The following is a 13580-nucleotide window of genomic DNA, read 5'->3' on the forward strand; positions in this document are numbered from 1 at the left end:
GCGTACTTGGGTGTACCTAGTGAAGTTAGACGTTTCTAACTTCGTATTTTCTACGATCACGATCAACGTCAAGACGGCGAGAAGTAGATGACATCGTTTCAACTAGAAAATACAATAGAGGTCCTTAACAAGGGTGACGACGTATGTGGCAAGCACGACAACGTTTAACCAGTCTCCCGAAGTTAAACGGACTCTAATCTGGATAAAACAAACGGAGGTGAATGTGAATGTGATAAAAGGAGGTGGTCGCGTTACCTTCATTTACCTGATGCTGACTCGACCTCCCATCTGTGGCAGCAGTCGTCGGGAAGGTCCGTGCAGTCCTGCGTGAGTCTGTTCGACGCTTCCTTCCTTGCTCCTGTCAGTGGATTCTGCTGTACTGATCGACACGGTCCCGCTGCTGCCTAGAGAGGAGTGATGACGTACTGGAACGTACGGTAGGATTCAGCGAACGCCTGACGAACGCACAAAGTGTTCCCGGACCGCACATGCGCAAGGGAGCGAGGAGAGTACTGCGTCGAGCGTCAAGCGTCACCGCCTGAGAGGAACCAGTAGCATCTATTTACTGCGTCGAGCGTCAAGCATCACCGTCTAAGAGGAACCGGCAGTTTCTATTTCTGCTTCGAAGAGTGTACAACGTTGGATGTGTAACTGAAGTTCTGGTGTGGTTAAGTACACATAGTTATGCATTTTTTTTAGTGACTATCTGCTGTGCCAGAACAGTTTTGGGAAAAGTGTTGGTAACACAATATCTGGACGTTTGGAACATCCGTGGTAATATACGTTTCTTCATCTCTTTTCCTTGACATTCTTACATTGATGGGAAGAACCAGGTCTGAATGTGTAGTACCCTGATGGTGTAGTACACTGATTTTATCTCAGCTATCTATAATTTTGCAAACTGTTTTGAATTTTTAAAAAAAGAGGAAAAGAGGGGATGAAGGTTATGGGTTGTTATTTGATTTAAAGTCGTATATGGGTTTTTATTTGATTTAAAGTCGTATAGTGAATAAGCTTGTTTAAACTTGTAAATCTGGTCAATTTCATTTCTTGCGCAACATGCAAAATGTACAAGCTCCTCCTCCTTTTTTACAGCTTCCAGGAGATCCCCCAGTTAAGTGGAAAATTTGGCATAGAGCTTTTGAAAAGTATCTTGGGGCAATTGGGGGTTCGAGATTCAGTGCTGAGAGGAAGAGATTTATTCTTGAACACAATCTAGGTTTTGAAGGACAAGCGGTACTTGAACATCTACCTCCGATACCTGTAGTAGTAGGTGAAGAGGTTTTAAATGAATACGATCAAGCATTAAAAATGTTAGAAATTCAGTTTGATGTGGAAAGCAGTTTAGTGGTATCCAGGCATAAGTTCTTTACCAGGGAACAAGGAAGTGGAGAAAGTATAGTTTCTTATGTAGCAGCACTACGCATATTAGCGTCTGAATGTGAATTCGAACATTTTTGTTCACAGTTAATACGTGATCAAATTGTAGTTCATTGCCGTGAAAAGAAAGTACAACAGAAATTGCTCACACTAAAGAATCCTTCTTTAGAAGAGACAATTAGTATTGTGAAAAGTATAGAATTGTCTGAGAAATCTTCTAATGAACTTAAACCTGAGAAAAGTACAGTGAGTGTGGTAAAAGAACATAATGAGGACAAAGGGTCACAAGATTCGAGAGAAAGCAGCGATAAAAGTAAAGTCAGCAATGATCAGAGAGGTGCTAGATTTCCTCAAAATAAGTTTGTGTCAAGCAAATTAGGGAAGAAAAGTAATTATGCGAGGAACGTGTTTAACAAGTCTGGTTTCCCCTCGCATTTTCCTGATGCACGGGTGCGTCCAGCCAAGAATGCTATGTGTCGTAAGTGTGAGAAACCAGGTCATTTCGCAAAAATGTGTATCTCACGTGGGAGTGTTAATGTAGTTTATGCAGAAGGTACGAGACAAGATGGTTGTGATGAGGTTATCAGTTCTTTAACAGATTTTGTGGTGGTTGTGAAGGATGATTTGGAAGATTGTGTTGATCCTGTGGTTGATATTTTGGTTGATGGTAAGTGTCTTAAATTACTGGTTGACTCAGGGGCAAGAATGACTATGATTACAGAGGAACTTTTTGAGGAAGTTTGGGGAGATAAGCCTTTGAATCCACCGGACAGAAGCCCAGTTTCGTATGAAGGGAGACGCATTGATTTGAAAGGGTTTTTTGATGCTTCATTGGTTTTCGAGGACAAATGCATTCAAGGGAAAGTCTATGTAGCAAAAAAGGGACTGAACATTTTGGGGTGGTACCATCAGGGGTTGTTCAGAATGACGCTCAGACCTGGGACTTTGGAACAAGTTTCTATTGTGCATGATGAGCCTAAAGATTTAGGGTTGGGTCCTTGGTTGGGTAAGTTTCCTAAAGTTTTCAGTGATAAGTTAGGATGTATCACAGGTTTCAAGCATGCAATCAAAGTGAAAGAGGGTGTCTTACCTGTTAAACATAAGTTACGGAATGTACCGTTTAGCATCAGAGATGATCTTTCTCTTGAGCTCAAAAGGATGTGTGAGAATGGGATAATCGAACCTATTGAGTCGTCCTTGTGGTTGAGTCCTTTGGTCGTGATCAGGAAGAAAAATGGCAGTCTCAGGGTCTGCATTGATTTGCGCAGCCTTAACAGAGAGATTTGGGTGGATTCTCATCCTCTTCCACGCATTGACGATATTCTTTCTAAGTTCGCTGGAGCTAAATGGTTTTCTAAGATAGATTTGGCTTCAGCTTATCACCAGATTGAACTAGATCAGAACTCCAAACATCTAACTGCCTTTGTGTCCCCAGTTGGGACTTTTCAGTTCCGAAGGATGCCCTTTGGATTGGCTTCGGCGGCGGCCGTTTTTCAACGGGTTATGGAAAAAGTATTGGATGGGGTCCCAAACACAGTAGTGTTTCAGGACGATATTTTAGTGGCCGGGAAAGACAAGATTGAGCATGATGAGAATGTGTGTAGGGTTCTAAAACAGTTAGAAATCAAAGGGATAGTAGCGAATAAGCTCAAGTGTACGTTTGGAGTGCAGTCAGTAGAATATTTGGGGCATCGTATTTCAGGCGAGGGTATAGTACCTAGAGAAGGTTTGATTGATGCAATATCCAATGCACCTTGTCCTGGATCTAGAGATCAGGTATCCTCATTTTTGGGGATGTGCGAGTTTTATGCCAAGTTTATTCCAAACTTTGCAGGGAAGACGGCCAACATGAGCGAGTTGTTGAGGAAAAAGACTGTATTTTGTTGGAGTGCGGAGTGTCAGATTGAGTTTGAGCAAGTAAAAAAAGAATTGGCTACTTGTCAAATTCTTACCCCGTTTGATCCGTTGTTGCAGTGCACAGTATCGGTGGATGCTAGCCTGGATGGTTTGGGTGGCATGATATCTCAGATCAAAGAAGGGAAGGAGTATACTGTGGGGTTTGCGTCCAAAGCTTTAAGACCAAGTGAAAAGAACTATTCAGTCATCGAACGTGAACTGTTGGCGTGTTGCTGGGCGGTTGAACGTTTCAAGTGTTTCATCTGGGGAAAAACGTTTAGACTACTGACGGATCATAAACCGTTAAATCCTATATTAGAAGGGAAGGTAGTAAAAGACCACACGCCTAGGATTGCTAGGTTGAGTGCGAAATTGTTGCAGTACAATTTTCTTGTTGCACATATTTCGGGTGGCAAGAACACAAGGGCCGACTATTTGTCGAGATCACCTTTACCTCTAAAAAATGATGAAGGTGACGTAGACATAACGGATGAGTGTATCATCGCAGCTGTTGATGCTTGTTGTCTTGGTACTTTTTCTGAAAGTGATTGGTTTCGTGGGATGGAGTCCGATAATCTTCTCAAGAGAGTAAAAGAACTCATAGTGTTGGGGTGGCCTAAAGAAAAACATTTAGATCCTGACCTTCATCCTTTTGCAAAGCTTGCTGATGAACTTTCAGTAGAGGAAGGTGGTATGATCATGCGAGGAGACAAGTTTGTGCCTCCAGTGTCTATTAGGAATCGTATAATTGAGTATGGCCATGAAGGACATTTGGGTCAGACCAACACAAAAAGAAGGATTAGGGCGGTTTATTGGTGGCCTTCCATGGATCAACAGATAAATGATGTTGTGGAAACGTGTTTGACTTGCTGTACGAGTGACAAAGTGATAAAAGTATCATCACCGCCGGTACAGCATATTGAGAGGCCTGATGGTCCTTGGTTAAAATTGGCTATAGATTTTGTTGGTCCATTCACCATTTTGCCTAATAAATATAAGTTCGCCCTGGTGGTAGCTGATTATTTCAGCAAGTGGTGGGATGTACATTTCATGACGGATCCAAATTCTAGAGAAGTTATTAAGTTTCTTCAGGCTCTTTTTGGTAGAGAAGGTTTTCCTAAGGAAATAATTTCAGACAATGGAGTACAATTTACATCGAAAGAGATGTCAGATTTTTTGTCTCAGTCAGGTATTACTCATCGACGAGTGGCGTTATATCATCCTCAAGCCAATGGGTTCATTGAGCTCAATAACAGAGTGTTGGTGGAATGTATTCAGTGGGCTGTCTCGGGTAAGGTGGACATCATGGAGGCGGTCCAGAGTATGTTGTGGGCTCATCGAACGACTCCCAACCCATCAACTGGATCTAGTCCTTTCGCTTTATTGCGAGGGAGGGAGGCTTCATTCTATATGTGCCCAGCTTGGATGAAAAAGTGGGAAGTGTTGTCCAAAAAGTGTGGAAGTGGTGGTAACAAGGAAGGTGTACGTGGTCCTGTTGCTGAATCTGAAAGAGATGCTGAAGTTTACTCTGAACCTAGGATTAAGACAGGGGATTGGGTTAGGATTAAATCTCCTTTGCATATTCCCAAGGGTTTATCTAAGTTTGGTTCACCAGTTAAAGTAGATACAGTGTCACGTTTTGCCATAAGAGTGAATGGGAAAAATTGGTGGAATCTTTCTAGAGTTTATAAGGTTCCAGTGAAAGTGGTAACACGTTTGGGTTTAGGGTCAGATGATTTGAGCCAAGTTCAACCACAAGTGGGGGAGGAGTCGTTGCTTATGAAATATGTCCCTCCACGAAGAAGCAATAGGACAAGTGTTCCACCCAATCGTCTAGATCTGTAGTTTTAACTTGGTGGGTGAAAAGCCTTAGGACAAGAATTCCACTCATTTGTGTAATTTTGAATTATGGGGTTTTGTGGGTTGTTTTTTTGAGTTTGCTGTTTTCATTTATTGTTCTACATTTGGGAGGTATTGTTTATGTGTTTATGGTCATCTTTAGTTGTAATTTTGTGGATGTTTTTATGTTTCTTTTTTGTTTTATGATTTCTTGAGAGAAGGGAGATGTTGTAGTAGTCTCCTATATATATATTGACAATTGTATTACTGGCATGTGCTTCTCCATGGTCACTGTGATGTCAGTGCAATGGTGATGGAGTGTTATACTTGGAATCTCCAGGCTGACCAGTTGGTTCCTGGGAGCTGTGGAGACAGATTGACATTAAACTTCTCTGCTTCATGTAAACTGTCTGCAGAGTGATTACTACAGATTCCTCAATATTTTAGAACCGAGCTTGGAGGATTGTCAGGGGCAGAGCTATGATCCACGGTACGGAAGATGGGTGTAGTGGCACCGGGGCCCAGAGTGGTAGGGAGCTTGCCGACCCTGGAATTGCTTATGCGTTTGCCTCCCTGACGCCTGTCTCATGTTTACTCTTCCCTAGGAGATGTGTAAGAGTCAGCCTCATGAAGTGCGAGACCTGGCCAAACAAGCACTTGCACACACCGAATGGAGCGCGACTACAAGACCAGCGCCCAAGCAGTCGGTGGCTGTAAACACGGGCCTTGTGTTGACTACAGAGTCAGAAATCACATTACAAAGGAGGTCAGCTCAAGCTCTAGCACCTGGGTTGAATTCTTCCGGCCTGTGCCACATGTGCAACTTCTGAAACCTTGCTGCAGACGCAGATTCTTTCACAGGAGAGCCTGATGACCAAACATGCCCAGCAAAAAAGTATGAAATTACACTCTGGCCTACAGTGAGATGTGATATAAAGAAGAGATGACAAAAGAAGAAGGAACGGGGGTGAAAAGGAGGGTGAGAAAATTGAAGAAAAGAATACAAAGAAGAGAACAATAAGGAAGGGTAGAGACAGAGCGGGACAAGCACTGGCAAAGGCAATCGTTCTCACGTTGCCAAGGTTCAATGACCTTATAGGCTTTTCCAGTGCTTCTAGAATTGCAGCAAAAGCATCAGCAAAGCCAATAGTGATGAACTCTCTTTTTTTAACGTTATTTTGTAACATCCAGGACACATCACGATGAACACTTTGGAACAGTATAATAATAAGAATGCAAAATAAAACTGTTAGACCGTGTTAGATGCCGACACATTGCATCCAGAGAGAAATGTAGATAGCAAAGAAAAAGAGAGAAGTTGGGCTATGGAGGTGAGATGAAAAGACAGAAGAAGAAAAAAGAAGGCGAGAATAAGGGAGCACTGGGAATGGAAAAGGGAGAAAAGAAAAGGAAAGGTGAACAGAAGTAAGGATGGGGAATAGTGAGAGAAGGAGATAAGCACAAGAGAGAGCAGGGAGATAAGCGAAAGAGGTAAGGAGGAAATGGAGACTGTGGCCAACAATATGAAAGTCACATAGAATATGTGGAAGGAGATGTGAGGGAGCTGGAAAGAGAAGTGAAGACAAGAATAAATATGAAGTGAATGGGTAGATGAAATACAGACAGCCTAGATTACAAGGAGGCTGAGGAGAGGGAAGGGCAGAGCATAGATAAAAAAGACCAGAGAGGATCAGGGAAAAGTTGAGAGTGGATTTGAGGAAGAAAATAGGAGAGAGTAAATAGAAGTAAAGAGAAAAGAAGAAAATGTTAGAAAGGAAGGCAGCAGATAAGGATGAGTGAGAAAGATGGTAAAAAGAAAGACAACATGGATAGGGACGAGAGAGAAACTAAAAGGGAGAAAGATACAAGAGGGGAGAGAGAGATGGAAAAATGAAAAAGAGGAAAGACCAGCAGGGCCAGATTGGGAATGCAAATCGGCCCTGGTTATTGAGTCGGACCGTCCACATTTAAAACACTGCAGCTGCTTTTATTACAGGGGGTCAATATTGCAGCTATGCTCCAAAACCGGCCTCTGGTAACAAAAACGCCCCCCAGGAGTCCAAAACCCCCCCCCCCCATGGTGGTGGCACACTGGGAAAACGCCCGGTGCCCGCTACGGCCAGTCCAGCACTGAAGACCATTAGAATTCTGAAGTCAAAGACCAGGAAGCAAGGACGTAAGTATATTTAGTACCGCAGCTGAAGTGGCACCCGTGTCCAGGAGTCTGAGGGCCCAGTGCACCCCATTTATGTCTGTCTTTTAATACTGAGTCTCAGGGGTGATTTGCCCATTTTCCTTGCTCGCATTAGAGTCCATGACACCCTTGCTACATCATGGAGTCTTCATCCCTAAAAATTGAGAGACACCACCGGATGAAATCTCAACGGAGCACAATAAACATCGATAACTGTGGCCCAACAGTCTTATTCACAGACAGTGGAAGATGAGATACCACTGGCAGAATATTCCAAATTAAACAGGGAGATCTGGAACACAAACATTGGATCTTGGAGGGAGAAGGCTGGTACCACCCCTTACATTCCATTGTCTTAAGAGGAGTTCGCAATATTCCAGTAAATAATATTTCACTGCAGATGCATCAAATGCTGATCCTGCGCAAAGGAAAAAATGTACATATTCTCCTTATGTCACAGATTCTTACTCACAAAGGTTCATTCATGCATTCATTGGTGGGGTCCATAACACCAACACACTTCACATCTACACAAAACTCACTCGAATCACAGGAGAAGGGGCTGCCGGACATGTGGGTACCTTATTATCTATCAGGATTAATTATCTTACTACTTTATATACACATTCTATATACAACTTTTAGAATCCTGACTTTATCATCAAGGCACTCCACTGTTTGGTCGATGGACCAACTAGTTGGACTGGTTGATGGTGAATTAGAACCAGTTAAAACACGATTAAAGTCTAGGAAAACATGTGATATCTTCAGTGATTCATTTAAGAACCACAATCGCGTTTCTTGTTATTTCAATTTAGTTTATCTAAATCATTAATCAATCCCTTTAGTCTTGCATTTATTTACTACAGCTCATAATTTGAATTTTACATTTATTAAAGAGCCATTAAGCATTTAGAAATTTCATTAAACATAAATTTAGGAAAACACCATAAATTATTTACCAATGAACAGGCGACGAAGCACTTCAGATCAAATAAGGAGTTATCCGCGTTCTCAGGTAAAGACTCCCTCAGACAGGCTGTCTGACCCTCACCAAGGATCAAACCATCAGGTAAAATACAGGATATAGCACAATATCACTGAATATATAAAGTTCAGAAATTCAGCAATGTCCATACATCAATCCGCAGCATGGATCAATTCCACACCTAGACTGGCAGCATAGAAATCAATGAAAAAATAGAAAAGTCGAAAACTAAAAAGGAACAACCACCCAACAAAAACTCTCCTTCTAAGATTTCCCAAACAAACAGTAACCACAATGGCCACTACAGCAACTGCAAAAACTATATCCCAAATGACGATTCCGTAATGACTGATGAGGGGTTATTATACCTTTCCTTGCCTTACTTCATACAAAATATGGCAACTTTAGGGGCAGACCAAATCTTCTGATTGGACAGTTCGGGGTTATCAATAGTTCATTGCACTCTTCCCAGTGCAAACTGGTTCTGCATAGTGACTTGGCACAAGAGTTCACAATTTGTATTGGTTCTTCCGATTCCCATGTGGGGACCAGAGAAATGTATCTTTTCAAGGCGAAAGGGTCCTATTGACAGGTTCATTCTTTGTCTCTTCCTTGGTTCTCATACATTCATCTACTGGCATGCGGTCAAGTCCCCAACACATCAACCTTGGCAGGGAACACGATGTCAGCAAGACCACAATAAAATCTGGCCAATCACCCTTCAGCTTTAGGTGTAAGCTGAAGGATGATTGGCCTTAATTTATTATTTGATTCTGCCTGCCTGCCTTTGAGTCGCGCTCACACAGCAGTGCGTGTCCCCTTGTGTTTATACCAGCCCCAGAGCGTTTTGCGGCGTAATGTCCCCTCTCCACTTTCTGCCCTGAATGCAGAGTACAGCTGTGCCTCTTGTTTCAAGGCTAAGCAGCATAGGTACCTCGGGCCGGCAGGAGGGCTCTTCACCCTGGAAATCAAAGAGAAACACATGAGTGTTTTATGGCTACACAAGGGGAATTAGCAGCAATCTTTTGATATGTCTGATTCTAAACATGTGATGAGCGATCAGCTTGTTATATGCTAGTGGCAGTGAGGTTCATTTCTGCCGTCAGGGTTAGTTTCATGGAAAGTGTAGCTGCACTCGAGAAGTATAGTCCAAATTATTTAATTTTAACACGGTTTATTCATGGCACATTATACAATCTATGCGTGTAAACCTCATTCTGAAAATCACATTTACCCAAAGCGGTTGCAGCGTGATTGTCCTCCCTTCATAAACTAAAGTACTTTCCCCCACAGGATACACAACTGTGCCTTGATGACATACGCAAGTTTAAAGCGAACGCACGCATTAAAAAGGAGTTTCATTGTTATGTTATCAGCCTCATCAAAGTGAAAGTGAACAACGCTATAAAAATCCAAGTTGCTTTTTCTATAAGTGCGTCTTAATAAACACACTTAAGAGGGTCTTGTTAATCTACCTCCTCCCCGCCCTATCACTAGATAAATGGAACCCATGATTTCAAGGGGCTGCGCGCGTATTTTTAGTTTGCTCACTATGGGTGACTCAGTCACTGAGATAGATTTGCCATTCCTGAATAATTGTCATTCATAGCTCATGAAATTAAAACCTGAATGCTGATACTTGAATAGGCAGAAACCAAAAGCCTGCCACTAATGCCAAGTGCTTTGTCTGCCATGAATGAATTAAGTACCTCATGTTATGACTGGAGAACTGTCACCCGGTTTACTAATCTGTATTGCTTGTATTTTGCTAATTTACGCGTACACAAATGCACTTAAAATAACTTAATACGCTACACTACACAAAATCAGTGTCTGATCTCAAGAAGATGAAAGTGCGTCATTGCTGGCATGGCTTCTCACCTACAGCAAGAAAATGGCGCATCAGGGCTGAATTATGTTGCTTTTGGGTCTATGGCTGCTGCGGGGGTATGGCAAATGTTTATAGTGTCAGTTACTGTTACTTGGCAGGCGGGTAAAAATTAAGGGTGGGCGTAGTGGGCGTAGTGGGGCTACGTGAAGCAGCACGTAGTGTGCCCAAATCTATGCACACTACGCGCTTCGCGTAGCCCCACTACGTGCCACCCACCTCCCGCCCGCCCTTCTTTTAAATAATATCAGCAATATAAAATAAATTAAAGTAAAGCGACTTACCGTAAGCGCGGCGTCTCCGGGGCTCCCTCTTCTTCGTTTCTAATTTCTTCTGGCAAATGCGCATGCGCGGACGCCCGCGCATGCGCATTTCTCGCGAGAAATGCGCATGCGCGGGTGTCCGCGCATGCGCATTTGCCAGAAGAAATTAGAAACAGAAAGAGGGAGCCCCGGAGACGCCGCGCTTACGGGTAAGTCGACTTACTTTAATTTATTTGTCATTGCTTATATTATTAAAAGGAGGGCAGGCGGGAGGTGGGTGGCGGGTGGCAAGCAGCTACGCTTCGCCCTCGGCGTGTGCGTAGCGCTGCCCTGCTTCGCCTACTTCGGAAAGTGCGAAGCAGGCAGCGCTACGTACACTACGTGGGCGAAGCGTAGTGCTACGCCCGGGGTTAGTAAAAATAGATGCAGCCAGGATCAGCAGTAGGGTTTTCACGCTGCTGTCCGTTTGCCCACTTTCGATAAGCCCTTGGGTGAATTATATGTGCTGTCAAGCTTTCATCCTGGCTTATGAGGGGCGAAACCCCGAAACCGGTCCTAGGATGCTTGTTTCCAGTCCAGGGTGAACCTGGCCTGGCAGTTCGGGCTGGACGGTTCCCATTGGGCGCATGGTCAGGACTGATTTGCATATGGCTGGGTTCAAATTGGAATGGCATGGGGAGAAAAGAAACAATGGATTTAGGCCGAGATCTCTGTATTGAGGTTAAGGTTTTACTTCCTTTCCCAACCACATATTTATGTGAAAAAGCTTTCTCCGATCTTATGTATCTAAAAAATAAATATAGAAATCGTTTGGAAAACGTAGAATCAGACCTGAGGATTCAACTTTCTGAAATAAAACCAAACATTGAAAAGTTAGTCGCCGAGATGCAGCACCATCCGTCCCATTGAAACGTTTTGATTTTTGCATATTTTTTCAATATAAAATAATAAACGCTTTAGTAATTTGAGTATTTGCTTGGTGTGTACTGTTTTGTGTATTTTTTGCCAATTACTGTTTTAATTTTTTACATTTATATCGTACAAATTGCTTGTGGGTCCCTGGCTTCCAGTAGTTGTTATTCAGTGGGGGTCCTCAGGACTCTAAAGTTTGGGAACCAGCCTGTTGCAGGAGGGCATTTCAATGAAATCAAGCTGCATATGAGTGAAAGGACCTCCCTCCCGTCCTATAGTTCCCAAGCTCACCACAGTTTTCCTTTCTGGATTAAATTGCTGGCATATGAGACATCTCTGGCAAAGGCTCTCAGCTACAAGCCGGAATTTTGCATTATACCAAGTTTGTTTGAAAAGTCTAATCATGGCGTCCCTTCCTATGTGGGCCTACCCATGGTACATCCATGCCATGGTAGAGATCATGCTATCAGGCATTACTGGTCTTCCGTCTCTGTAAACCCAAACTCTGTCCACTTCCCATTGTGTGCATCCTGATTTTATCCATTGTTTTTTCTCCTCTTCTTCTGCTGCTTCCTGTAACTGTCTCACCTCATCCCATGTACTTACTGTGTTAGTAAAAAGCAAGGGACATAAATAATTTCCTTTTCCCTGTTACGATTCAATTAAGTCAGATTTCGAGCACAGTATTTGGCTATGTCATTTGCAAATTCATTACCAGCTGACACATAATCTGTTCCTTTCTTAAGTGCTGTACATTTTATGACAGCTATTTGTTTAGGCAGCTGTATCGCCTCAAATAACTTGCCAACTATTTCTGCGTTTCTAATTGGAGTTCCACTCGACGTCAAGAAACCTCTTTGGGACCATATCTGCCCAAAGTCATGCACCACAGTGACTCGCAACTTCTTTCCCAACTTGCATGCTCTAATCAATGCAAACATGAATGTGTGTCCTCATGTAACGTAACTGGTGCTATGTAAAGCGACCTGATACCTGATTGGATTCAGGTCACGTTCGTGCTATATAAAACTCTGCAAAAAAAAAAACAACTCAGCAACTTGAGCAGATCGTACTCCTTTCAAGCAAGATGCTACAGTGCACACAGCATATGCAGCACTCAACATTCCTTCTTCAGTTCTTAAGAATGACCCATCTACAAACATCACATAGTCAGACTCTTTCAGAGGCACGTCCTTTATATCAGGACGCGGTTTGGTGAAAAAATCAAGCACTTCCAGACAATCATGATCAACATCATCTTTTACTTCCGCACTCACAGCATCAGGAAGTAATGTCGATGGGTTCAAATTAGTGCATCTTACAACATTCACATTTGTAGCACCTAAAATCACCTTTTCATATTTATTTAGACGACTATGCGTCATGAACTGTGTTTTACTTCTTGTCAAAAGGATTGCCACATCATGTGGAACAAACACTCTCACAGGATATCCCATTACAATTCCTTCACTTTGTTCCAAGCTCTTACATGTAGCAGCTACTGCTTTCAAACATCCAGGCAATGCTACAGCTACTGGATCTAATACAGCTGAAAAATAGGCAAATGGTCGTCTCAATTTTCCATGTCTCTGCACTCACAAGGAAAGAGCACATCCATTTCTTCCACTGCAAAAAAGCTCAAATTCTTCTTCATAATCAAGCATTCCAAGAGCCGGTGCTTCACACAAACTGTCTCTCAATTGTTTAAAAGATTTCATCTCTTCTTTATGCAGCTCAATTGGATCTCTCACATCATTCTTTGTCAAACGTACCAATGGTTTTGCAATCAAAGAAAAATTACTAATCCACTGGCGACAGTATCCCACCATTCCAAGAAACATTCTGACTTCTCTCTGTGTCATTGGGGCTCTCATTCCTTTAATGATTTTAATTCTATCCAATGTTACTTTTCTCAGGCCTTTTTCAATCTTATGACCTAAGTATTGTAATTATTTCTGACAAAACTGCAATTTTGATGGTGATACTTTAAGTCCTCCATCTGCCAAATGATTCAACAGTTCAACTGTGTCAACAACACAGGCTTCTCGCTACTAATAGATCATCGATATATTGGACTGAACTTTCTGGCATCTTTAAATCTTCCAGTGATTTCTTTAATATCTGATTAAATATTGAAGGACTTTCTGTATACCCTTGAGGGATACGGCACCATTGCAAAATACTTTCGCCAAACCGGAACGCAAATATTTGTTGGCTATC

At 42.5% G+C, this 13580-nt stretch overlaps 1 long non-coding RNA gene across 1 annotated transcript in view; it reads right to left on the reverse strand.

Moving 5' to 3' along the window:
* Positions 1-8221: 8221 nt before the first annotated feature.
* Positions 8222-13580, reverse strand: part of LOC146809723 (uncharacterized) — a 376558-nt gene continuing 371199 nt past the window's right edge. Inside the window, exon 5 of the long non-coding RNA XR_014965583.1 lies at positions 8222-9258. This is a non-coding gene — a long non-coding RNA (uncharacterized LOC146809723). The remainder of the gene's footprint in view (positions 9259-13580) is intronic.

The sequence above is a fragment of the Triturus cristatus genome, chromosome 7 (assembly GCF_964204655.1).
Source record: "Triturus cristatus chromosome 7, aTriCri1.1, whole genome shotgun sequence".
Lineage (NCBI taxonomy): Eukaryota > Metazoa > Chordata > Amphibia > Caudata > Salamandridae > Triturus > Triturus cristatus.